This window comes from Passer montanus, unplaced genomic scaffold, assembly GCF_014805655.1.
Source record: "Passer montanus isolate IOZ18808 unplaced genomic scaffold, ASM1480565v1 scaffold9, whole genome shotgun sequence".
Taxonomy (NCBI): domain Eukaryota; kingdom Metazoa; phylum Chordata; class Aves; order Passeriformes; family Passeridae; genus Passer; species Passer montanus.
Window position 1 is genome coordinate 15,590,812 of NW_024374367.1, and position 12,613 is coordinate 15,603,424.

Genomic DNA, 12,613 nt, shown 5'->3' on the forward strand with positions numbered 1-12,613 from the left:
GCTGGGTGCTAATTTAAACCCAAGCCTTGGCTTTTCTAGGGCTGTGTGGGCCAGGAGCCTTCTGCAGGCAGAGGCACACGAGGCTGCAGCAACGCTTTTCTCCTTTTCAAATAAACCCCAAAGGCCCACTGGCCACTTCCATCCATGTAAATACTGCAGAGAGGGCCCCAAACAATGATTGTGCCTCAGTCCTGCTGGGGTGATGGCAAAACTCCTGAGGCTACGTTGGTTTGTGACTTATGTACCAACCCACATGTCAGGGCAGCATCATTGCCTCAGACACCCCAGGCTTCTGGAACAGCCCCATCAGCCAACTGTGGCACTTACCACAGAATTCATTATTGTACATTATAATTCATTATTTCTGGCTGCAGTTAATGATTTCATGCCCTGCTTTGCCTCGTTATGGGGGTGCCATGACTTTCCTGTCACATATGAAATGTGACTATTGAAATGCTGCATTTTGTGTGTCCTAAGGATCTGCAAGAGCCATGGCAGGGGCTGGAATGAGATGATCTACAAGGTCCCTTTCACCCCAAACCATTCCATGATTTTAATCCATTCCTCTCTAAGCTGGCTGCTCCTGCTGTGGTGCTGGGTTTAATACTCCACACCAGTATCAGACTGGTCAGGTGAGTTCCTTCAGAGAGCCAGGGAAAATCCTGAGCTGGAAGGAACCCACAAGGATCAGGGTCCAGCTCCTACCCAGACACCCCAAATCCCACCCTGGGCATCCCTGGCAGTGTTGTCCAAACACCCCTGGAGCTCTGGCAGCCTTGGGAATGCTCCCATTCCTTGGGGAGCCTGGGCAGTGCTAGCACCTCCTTTTTCCTGACCTTTTCCTGATCCCAGCCTGACCCTCCCCTGCCACAGCTCCATGCCAGGGGCTAACTCATCAGTGACCTTTGTTTGTGTGCGTGGAGAGCCAACCAAAGCCTGCAGAGTGCTGCTCCTCAGCAGAAATTCTCTTCATGGATGCTCCCAGGACACCCCATGGACAGCAAGGTCCTTCCCTCAGGTTCATGCCCTGCTCCTGTCAACAGGAATGGCTTTCCCTGCCACCTGCAAAGACAAAAAAACCAGACAACCTGGGCCTTGGGGCTGCAGGAAACCACCTTCTAAAGGCCCTCCTTCTGTTTTTTGCTCTCCACAGGGACCAGCCCCCTCATTAAAGGCTCGGTGAGGCTCTGCAGCTCCTCCTGAGCAGCAGAGGTGGTGGCAGGACCTCCCAGGCTGAGCCCTGTGCCCGGGCTGCAGGGACAAGGGCAGCCCCAAGGCAGGGGGCGAGGAGCTGGGGATGGCCAGGAGTCAATCAGCAGCTCCACTAATTGCCAAATTCACTCATTTTCCCACAGCACAAGGAGGAAGGAACCCGAGTAAATTGCTGGGGCGGGTTGTGTGTAACCCTTGGCTCAGGGCAGGTCATGAATCTACAGGCTGGCTTTCCACAACTCTCTGACCTCCCCATTTATATTTTTTTCAAGCAGTCATTTCCTAATTAACAATTTCTCCCCTTTGAAGCCTTGCACTGCGTTTTCTCCTTTTCTGACAGCAGCAAAATTGTTTATCCCATTTCCTCACGTAGATTTTCATGTTCTGTCCCCCTGAACAATGGTAAGAACAGAACAATACAGGGAAATACTCAAGAGTTACCCCCTGCCCAGATCAGAGAGGAATTTCTTATCTTTGACACCTGCTGGCAATTAATCTTCTGCATGCTTGAATTTCCAATTAGGAGCCCTCCTGTAACAGGATTCAAGCCTGGATCCCAGCTGCCCTCTGCCTCCCCAGGAGCTGCAAGGGGCCAAATTCTGCTCTTATTTTAGGATATTTAAGAAGGAATTTCTCTCCCTCCAATACCCTTAAGGGGACACTTGGGCACTCTCCAGGCTGGAACCTCTGATTTTACACCCCTTGGTTTTGACATGAAGATGCTTTTTGTCCACAGAAAGACATGAATTTTCCTACAGAAAAAAATTTGATTTGGGGCTGTGTCAGTCCCTCTGCAGCAACCCCACATCAGGCATCCCTCAGAACAGCAACATCCTTTCCAATGATTGTATTTGGAGTTTTTCCTGCAGCCTGGAAGGCCGAGGAACCTTCTGCACCATCAGATTAACTCCTGCCCTCCCCAGCACTCAGGGCAGGTTTTCAGCCCAGGCTTTTGTGGGGATGTAACAATACCTTGATTTTGCCCATTTGAAAATATTTCCATGCCCAATACAGGGAGTCAGCTTTGCAGAGTGCAGAGAACTGAACAGAAATATTGCAAAGAATACTGTTCTTTGAAGGGCTAGTGGCATTAGGAGGCCATTTAGTGCTTTAAAGAGCACCATTTTATTAAGTATTTCAAAGCAACTTCAGAGCTATTATTTCTTATTTTGCTGTTTAAGCCTGTAAGTTTGAAAATTAATCATTATAGGACCTTTGATGCAAAAATCTATGAATAAAATAAATTCTGAGGGCTACTTTCACACTAAGTTATATTAAAACACTCCTTCATCTCCCTTATTAATTTAATGCACATCTCAGAAAGTATCTTAAATATTAGCAATACTAAATAAGCCAAACTCCCTATGGCTTCTTGATTTTTCTACTTTTCACATCTCAGATATTTCACATGGCTTTCCAGTGACCTTTAAATAAACTTGTGGGTTACTAATTAGCATAAGAAACAATAGATTCCCATTTCATGGGCAATTTCATGGTCAAGCAGCCCACCAGAGCCAGGCTGTGCTCTCTGCAATGTCCAGAGTGTCTCCAGCAGGGACACGTGCCCTGAGCAGCACCTCTGGGAACACAGGTCAGGACAGTTTTCCTCCATTCCTGAGGGCTCAGCTGAATTCTGGCATGGCCATGGGTGAGATCTTGGAGGAAGGGTCTGACCCAGAAGGGGAAAGACACATTTGAAAGGTTCACAAGAACAGCAACAACTGCCCCAGTGCCCGTGGGGACATTTGGGGTGACACAGGAACACCCTCCAGGGAATTCCTCATCTCCCTGTTCCCAGGGTGAGCTCCTCTGACACTTCCTTTGGGTTGAGCACAGAATTTAATTTGAAGCAGTCACGTTGCAGATGGGTTACAGCAATTTTTAATCTCTTTTTTAGGTTTCAAGCAAGAGAAGACAAAATGATCCCTGGGATTGTGTTTCAAAGTGGTCCCTGTTGGGCTGGCAGGGCAGATCCCCACGGGGTGGGCAGGAACTGGAATGGGCTGTCCAGGGAAGCTGGGGCTGCCCCAGATCCCTGGCAGTGCCCAAGGCCAGGCTGGATGATGCTGGAGCATCTGGGACAGTGCGAGGTGTCCCTGCCACAGCTGGGGTGGCACTGGGTGGGATTTGAGGTCCCTCCAACCCAAACCATTCTGGGATTTGAAGAGAGAGCTTGTATCCCCACAGCCCCCCGGGATGGGAGGAGAAGGGGAGGGAAAAGCAGCAGGAGGAGGGCAGGGGGGTCAGGGCAATAAACACTTGCTGTTAGTCCAGGAGAGCATTTCTAGGCTCAGTTTTGCCCTGGTCTCAGGAGAGGACTTAACCTAGGGACCACAGAAAGTATTTCAACAGCAACAACGCAAAGAAAGAGGGAAATCATGAAAGAAGGGTCCCTTTGGCAAAAAAACCCAACAACCCAACTAGGAAAAGCTGGGGGGACAGGGCAGGAACCCCCACCCCTGCCTTTCCCAGCCAGTTGCCATAGAAACCCATCACTGCAGAGCTCTGGGGCCCAAACTCTGCAGCATCCAGTGATGCCAAGCAAACCCAGCCCTCAGGAAGGGCTGCCCTTCCCACTCCAGCTTGGGAACAGAGCAGGGATAGCTCAGAGTGCAGCTGCCTGGACGGTGCTGCCATTCCTGATTTTCGGTGATTTACAGCCCAGCTTTCATTTGATATCCATGTGCTCACATTTGAGATAACATTATGTGCATCATTTTCTGGGAATATACTTACACCACAGTGCACTGCATAAAGCAAATAGGGTATTGATGGGAAAGAAATAACAGAATATTAAAGCAAAATCAATAAATGCCTTCAAATCACATCTTTCAGCCTTGCTTAACTTTGTTTAGGGAGGCAGGGAAGTTCCCAGGAGCTGTGGAGCTGGCCGTGCTTCCAGCTGGAATGAGAAGAGACAGCAGCACCTTCCTGGTGCATGGGGAAAAAAAAAACCCTAAAGAGAGAAACCAGGGCTATATTAATCAACAATTAGCATTCAGCTGAGCACCTCCACACCAGCCAGCTGCTCCCAGCTGTGCCACAGCTCAGGCTGGAGGGCAGGCAGAGCAACCAATAAAAACATCAGCTTGTTTCACTTTTTACCAACAGGATTATTCAGTGTCATCTCTGTTTTCCAGGTGGGAAGTGCTAGGGAAATGCTGGGCTGGGGGCACACCAGGCTCCTGCTGTGGATCCCCTCATTTGAGGTTCAGGAGAAGGTGCTGATGTGAAATATTTTTATATAGGCCAATCCTCTGCCAAAAGTGGGTCCTGAATTAGGTTAGTAAGTCGGTATTTCCACACAAGATGATGTGCCCTGGTTTTCCAAAGCGCTGAGTATCCAGCCCAGAAGTTCCCTCGTGGGGCTTGAAACTTTATTTTTGGCACCTGGTTTTGTAGAGACCATCTGTGACAGCCAGCACTCGCTGCCATGTAATTAATGCCAAGTTACATAAGCCATTCATGAATAAGCATTATTTTCCATATATTAAGCTTGCAGAGACAGGCTTCAGAACTGAACTGGTATTTAGCAAGGTAGGCCTCTGAAATTGTCAATTAATGCTCCTTGACATTTTCTAAGTATGTTAATTTATATTAAAGCACTGCAGCCAGCTCTGCATAAGATAACTGTGAGCCTCAGCCATAAACTAAGAAGAAATATGCAGTTGAGGAGCATTATGGCTGCTCTTTGTCATCTCCCTGACATAATGCACATTGTGTATGCAATGCAGGGAAGATAAACACATATATAAAGCAGGCAATTACCTCAGCTCACACAGACTATCATATTTATGACCATTTGCGGGGTTGGATGTAATTCATTGACATTAGGTGCTGGAGTAAATACATCACTGCAACCCCACGGGCCAGGCTATGAAATGCAGGTATCAAGATTTGCTGCCATCTGCTAAGGCACAGAAATCTCCACCCTCCTTCCAAAGGGCTGGTCAGGGAGAGGAATGATGGGAAGAGCTGGGATCAGAGCTGCTCGCTGCCAAGGAATGGCAGGGAATGCAGGCAGGATACAGCAAGAAAAAGGTTAAATTTGATAAATCCACAGATTAAAAGTCTTGTTCCTTTGAAAGGCAGGTTCCCCTGTTGAGTGGCACTTGGAGAGGAATGTGGCAGGGTCACAGTCTGATCATCCCTGGGTAGCAGCACAGTGGGAACAGTGCTGCTTTGTGGTGGGACTCGATGATTTTAAAGATCTTTCCAGCCTGAAGCATTCCCTGAGTCCATGGGTTTGCAAGGAGATGGTCTGGGCTGTGCTTTGCTCAGGATCAGGTGCCCAGCAGGGGCTTGAGAGGACATGAATGTGCACACAGAACACAACAAGAACAAGGTGGCTCAGCTTGGAGAAGAAAAGGATCCAGAGAGACCTTAGAGCTGCTTCCAGGGCCTGAAGGGGCTCCAGGAGAGCTGGAGAGGGGCTGGGGACAAGGGATGGAGGGACAGGACGCAGGGAACGGCTCCCAGTGCCAGAGGGCAGGGCTGGATGGGATATTGGGAATTGGAATTGTTCCCTGTCAGGGTGGGCAGCCCTGGCACAGAGCAGCTGTGGCTGCCCCTGGATCCCTGGCAGTGCCCAAGGCCAGGCTGGACAGGGCTGGGAGCAGCCTGGGACAGTGGGAGGTGTCCCTGCCATGGCAGGGGTGGCACTGAGTGGGCTTTGAGGTCCCTCCAATTCCAAACAATTCTGGGATTCTCTGATCATGCTCACCCACCCTCCCTGAGCCCAGCCAAGGGGCAGAGCTGGCAGGGCCACAGAGCTGGCAGGAACTGGGTCCTTTGGTGCCTCAGTCAGAGCCACTTCCAGCCCCACAGCCAGCCTGGGATAAGCACAGGGCTGGATTTCTCAGCCACCTTGCCCACTGCAATGCCACTCGTATTGTACACAGCATATGACTAATGAGGGGCAATTAAATGCCAATTTCTCTTCCCCGAGCTCGCTGTAGGCACTCAGCACACAAATGTGCCACTTGCATTTGCTGCCGTTTCACAGCCGGTTTCATCTGATGTGAAATGGGGAAGGCAGTAAAGAATCAAATCAGAAAAACCATTTAACCTCCCAGATTATGAGAGGATATATCACTCAAAATGCAGCACTTCCCAGATCCTCAGTTAAACCACAATCAGCCTGGCTGACTTGAATCCCAAAGACATCCAGGCTGTAGGGACACGGAGCTGTGACCTGACAGCCCTGGGAGCTGGAGATGGATGTTCAGTAAATGGAGTTTTCAATAGATATTCCCAGAAATTGGAAACATTTTGCAGTTATATCTCTAACAATCACAGTCTATTCTATTCCATAACCAATATGAGCGATTACTTGAGGAGATATAACAAATGCAAAATGCTTTAAAAAAAGATTTTGAGAGTGATAAACGATGAATTACACAAACACAGTGAGAAAACCAAAAAGAGAAGAGCTGCTCTACAGGAAGCACAGCTGATCCCTTCCTGTTTTATTGCTTTGGGAAAGGAAAAAAGGGGGGATAAATTAAGCACTTCATTCTGTAAGTAAGTTTTAAGGTAATCTGATTACAACAGCTCCCACTAGCACCATTCCAGAGCAGCAAAGGATAAAATCAATAATGAACATCAACATTTCCATTTTGTTTAGTGGCTCTGTAATTGAGCCATGAGAATCTGCCTTTCACTCAGGGCTTGGCTGAGGGAGGGCCAGGACTACCCCAACTGGGATTTCTCCAGCAATTCCTCATTTATTGCTGAACAAAGAACAACACGGCTCCAAAGGTGACGCTCTGGTGTAATTTTTGGGGGAAAATTATAAGCTTTTAGGATTTAGGGCTTGATTTGATGCTGCTGGAGATTTTGATAGCATTTGGTATTTAATGGTCATCTAACATCAGGCTGCTGCTGTCTTAATCTATCCTTGAATATTAAAATCTCAAACCAAACACTAATCCTTGTTCTCAGTTTAAACAGAAAACAGGAAGGAAGTGGAACTTAAAACCATCCATGTCCAACCCTCCAGGAATGAGAATTTCCATGGGATCCTGCCCTGTTTGTGTCCAACCCTCCAGGAATGAGGATTTCCATGGGATCCTGCCCTGTTTGTGTCCAACACTCCAGCAATGAGGATCTCCATGGGATCCTGCCCTGTTTGTGTCCAACCCTCCAGAAATGAGGATTTCCATGGGATCCTGCCCCATCCCTGTCCAGCCCTCCAGGAATGAGGATTTCCATGGGATCCTGCCTTGTTCATGTCCAGCCCTCCAGGAATGAGGATTTCCACGGGATCCTGCCCGTGGGAGGGGAGGGGAAGGGCTGTGTGACAGCAGAGCCATCAGGAGGGACACATCACAACAGGCAGCAATCTGGAGGCTGTAAAAATGAATGGGTTGTGTTTCACTGGGTTTGATGTGGTCGTATCATCTGTAAATTATCTACCCAGCCATTTTTCCAGTTAGCCATTATTCTGTCATGCCAAGGGCTGCCAATTCCAGCCCTCCCAACCATATGCACGGCTGTAAACCTTGAAAGCAGCTGTCTCCAAAGCAAGCCAGTGCGGGAAGAATAGGAAAACAAATTACATAAAAGCAGATTAACTTCTCTTTAACTTCCTTTAAAATATTTCTTCCCCACGGCCTCGGTAATCCCATTTTTTAAGGGAATTTGGTCTCTTTATTTGTTATTCTTATCAGTGTGACTTGAATTTAAAGCTTTATGCTTCATGTTTCTGCCCAGGGACCTGTTGTGATGATAATCCTCAGGCTTTTCCACGGTGGGAATGGCTCTTTGAGCAGTTTTCAGCCCCTTGCACTGATATTTCCCATGAGACAAAGACAGCCAGGGAATGCTTGGTGCCTTCAGCTGAAGCTCCTCAGTGGAGAGCAGCAATTTTTGGACATTCTTGGGGGTTTTATTGTTTTTTCTTTTAACTTTGGACAGCTTAGATATGTGGCACTCACCTGTGCAGAGCAGCTGTGGCTGCCCCATCCCTGGCAGTGTCCAAGGTGAGGTTGGACAGGGATTGGAGCACCCTGGGACAGTGGAAGGTGTCCCTGCCCATGGCCAGAGTGGAACTGGATGAGGTTTAAGGTCCTTCCAGCTAAAATCCTTGTGGGATCCTGTGATCCCCAGTCCACAGATGAGCAGCTGAGGCACCAAACGGGCACCAGGGGCTTGATGGAGCAGGCTCAGCCCTGTGTGGTGCCCAAGGGCAGCGTGACCACCTCAGTGGGCAGCTGAGGCTGCTGTTCCACTGCCAAAATCCCAGTGGGAAGGGCTCTGCACAGCTCAGGAGCCCTGAGCTGGGAGCCAGGAACCCGCTCCAGGAAAATCGCGTGCGGCGTGGGAGGAGAGGCAGATTGGTCCCCTGGGGACAGCAAGAGATCAGAGAATTAAAACTGAATGAGCTCCCTGTGCCCTCTGCAATTAAAGGGAACTTGAAAGAGTTTCAATTTGGTGATATCATTAATTTCCCCTTCTCCTCCTCGCTCCTACTTCAGTTCAGAAGAGTCCTCCACTGTTTATTGACTGAGTGATGAAAGACTGAGCTGAAAAGACCCAAGAAAAGGAAAGTTTGAAAAGTTTTCAGCCCTTTCATCAGTTCTTTAAACAATGTTCAGAAAAACATGAGAGACAGGCTGTGCTTGAGAGAAATATTGCAATGAAAGCTGTGTGCAGTGGGCTTTGCTGTCCAAATGTGACTCCAATACTCGCAGCCCGATGTCGTGTGAAGATTTACTTGGCAATTTTGTCACAAACAAGGCTGTTAAGAAACACGTTTATACTCACCCAGCTCTTTCCCTTATTTGCCAAGGAAAAAAACTGCTTTGGTGCACCAGGCAGGTAGGAAATGCTGCATGTAAGAGTTTAAAAATAAATGTATGTGCACATATGCCTGGCAGGAGTGCAGGGATCTCAGGGAGCATGGATTGGATGTGTCAAGCACCTCCTAAATAAAACCTGCTGCAGAGCACCCCACACTCAAATATTTCCACAGATTTCTGCCCTGTATTTCCTCTCCTGTAATTCCTTGCACTTTTGTCCTGTAGCTGGAAGGAAACTGAGTCTTGATCACCCCCAGGATGGTCCTGTAGGTGATGGGAGCAGCAGAGGAATGGGTTCCACACCTGCAGCCCAGCTGGTGTAGAATATCCTCACCTGGAATTGCTGCCAAGTCTCATTTGCCACAAAATCCCAGAATGGTTTGGGTTGAGAGGGACCATAAAGCTCATCCAGTTCCAACCTCGTGCCAGGAGCTAAAAGGATGATTAGGGTCCGTGGCGCAGGAAGGGTTAACATGAGAATCCAATTAGAAAGAAATCCTAATTATTTCAGCAATCAAAAGCAGTGACTCACCTTATGAGGGAGCCAACAGATGCCATCAGCACAGACATTTTCCTTGTTTATTTTCTTGTCTTCTCAGACTGGGAGGAGAGCGTGGGGGATCCCATTCCTGGCCATCTGGCATTAGTGTGAAAAATACAGTGTGAGATACTCCACAGTTGTCTCAGCATCTCCCTTCTGGATGACAAATTCCCATGTTCTCATGACAGCTTTGTTTTTTTCCAGGCTCTGCCCACACGTGACAAAACCCCAGGAGATCTGTCCATTTACAACCCCAGCCTCAATCAGCCCATACCGAGTTGCCTTAGGAAAACAGAATAATTTTTGGTCAGAACTGAGAATTCTAAACCCTGGGGTCACAGGTGGTGAGGCTGGTGCTGCCCTTGTGGGACTCACGTGCTGGTGGTTGATGCTGTGCATGGACTGATGATCAGGGACAAGCCCAGACCTGGCTGGCAGTGCTGTGGTTTTGTCCCTTCTCGAGCAGCCCAAACTTGGCCCAAATGTGGTGTAACCATTGTGGGTCACCATCGTGACCCCGCTCTGCAGAGAGCAGGCCGTGAAAGCCGAGAGACCGAGGCCAGCCTGAGGTGACATTCCACACACCATGCTCTCCTTGGCACCTGCAGCTGCCTCCAGTACACTGTGTCTGTCTCAGAAAGACTGAAGAATGAAAAAGCAGCTGAAAAGCGGCTCCCATCCCGATTTCCTTCCCTGGTCTCCCTCAGAGCTGCCCGTGCATGGCCCCGGACGCCGCGGCACCGAGCAGGCCGCTGCGCGGGCCCGGCGAGCTCTGCCTGCCCAGGAACTGTCTCCTAGCAATAGGGAAGATGTAAAAGCCTCAAAATAACTCCTCCTTCCATTTCTTGTCAGTGACTCACGCTGTACAACGGGAGGTTTGGGGTTTGGTTAGGATTTTTGTCCTCGCTTTCTCACAGCAAACCCTTCACGTGTGGGGTGAAATGAGGCTCGGGAAATCTGAGAGCTCAGGAACATCCCAGGTGTTCACACAGCCTGCTGACACATGACAAGAAGCTGTGGCAGCTGTGATGATTTGCAGTTACGAGGTATTTTGCACAACCTGAGCAGGGAAACCACCAACTCTGCTCGCTGTGTCCCACCAACACCCAGTGGATGCTTTGCAAAACAGAGGGGAAATGGTTTTGGATGTGTTTAGTGTTTGGAAATTGTGAATAAGCACGTTCAGGGTGGTGGAGTGATACAGTCTGAAATGATGAGAGCTGGTGTCTGGCCTGACAGGGGTTTTAGCAGCAGTGCTGAGTAAAAAAGGAGCAGGTTTCCTGTTCTGCTGTTGGATTTGCACCATCCCACCACCAAGCTGTCATGTGGAATTGTCCAGGACAGAAACAATTAATTAAAAACCAAACACACGCAGCTAAATGGCCAGATCTCAGTCCCAAAAGCACCTAGACATCTTTCTAAGCTCCCGCATTATTTTCTTATCCTTTCCTTTTCCTGAGTAATCCTCACCCTCTACTTCTGATTGAAAAATACCTAAAAATAGTTGTGGAGAAGAACTCTAATGAATTATGCAATGGACATATGCTCTCACATCAAATCTTGATGTTTACTTTATCTGATGCCATGCAGAAGACTGAAGGCTGGGACTGTGCTGGGAATGATCCCAGCCCTGCAGTGGGATTCTAGGTCACATCCCTCCATCTCTGCTCAGGCGTGGGAGCACCTGGGAGAGCAGATGGCTGGACAGTGTAGCTGTGGCTGGTGGTTTAATTTTCCTGGATTAAGGAGCAAGTACTGTGCAAGGAGTTTGATTTGCTAAAGATGCAGCAGCAACCCTGGCACAGGAAAAACCTCCCCAGCTCCGAGGCTGAGCTGCCTTCTCACAGAGTTCCTGGTAGCACTGCAAATCTCCAGGCAACTCATCCACCAGTCACTTCCCAGTTATTGCCATTTTTATTGCTTATCTCTAAGAAATATCCAGCCAAAAAAGAGACAGTTTAAAATCTACCTTCCAGCCACGCAAAGCGTGAAGCGCCTTGTCCCGAAGTGACTGTAAAAAAGGGGGAGAACAAAGATCTTCCCCTTGTTTTATAATTCCTTCTGACTGCTTCTCCTGGCCACTGTGAATCAGCAGATTTCAGACCTGCTGGCTCCAAACCAAAGCTGCTTCCAGAACATCTTCATCCAGCGTGGCCTGGTGCAGGGGCTGCGCTGCAAACCTGCGGCTCCCTGCTGCTGCTCTGGCCCAGGTGAGCTGGCTGCCAGCCCCTGAACAGCTCCTGCCTCCCACAGCCTGCTCACAAATGCAGCTGCAGCTCCTCAGGAAGGCACAGCTGGCAGCACAAAGCCCTAAGAGCCCTTAATCACGACAACCGTCTCCCACCAGGAGTTTTTGAGGCTGAACTTGGACAAATTTTGTCCTGAGCAGTAACTAAAGAATGAAGTACGGTCCTGGAAAAAGAATTGCTAACTTTAACAGCTTCAATCTGACAGGAATTAATTAGCCAACAACAAAATAAAACTACCACTATTTCAGAGATGGATACATGGGGATAAATTGATTCCAAGTATAACTCCATTGCCTTCCACTGAAATCCATTAGGAGTGGATTTAGCCCAGCGTGGGTGCACAACAGATCACAACAAACTCATCCCTAAACCACTGGACAGATGTGAAGATTACCATGAGGGGTCTGAGATTTAGAATTCATAAATGAATTTCTTGTTTCTTTATAGAGGGGCATAGCAGGATTATGTGGAGAAAATTACACGTTCTTGTATTGAATTTTAGTTAGGAGCAGCTTCGAGATAAAATTAACCAGAGTAGTGAATGGATTATAATAAAACAACACTGATACTAAAATAAAAAGGGAATTACTCTCTTACTTTCACACCTATCAAATTTAGAGGAAGAAAAAACCTACAGTAACTCTGTGTGTATTATCAGGACAGTCAATGAGACATGAAACAAGGACGAACTCCATTTGCCTGGGCAAAAAGCCCAGTTTGGAAGTAATTGCTGTAGTGGTGTAGCAGCTGCAGATATAGCCAGATCAAATCCAAAGATCAAACGCTTATTTCATTTTGATAAAAGTCAT

General features: G+C 48.2%; 1 long non-coding RNA gene across 1 annotated transcript in view; it reads right to left on the reverse strand.

Moving 5' to 3' along the window:
- The window catches only part of LOC120514025, a 36,888-nt gene that overhangs the window by 8,175 nt on the left and 16,100 nt on the right, over positions 1-12,613 (reverse strand). The window contains exon 4 of the long non-coding RNA XR_005630402.1: positions 9,547-9,651. This is a non-coding gene — a long non-coding RNA (uncharacterized LOC120514025). The remainder of the gene's footprint in view (positions 1-9,546; positions 9,652-12,613) is intronic.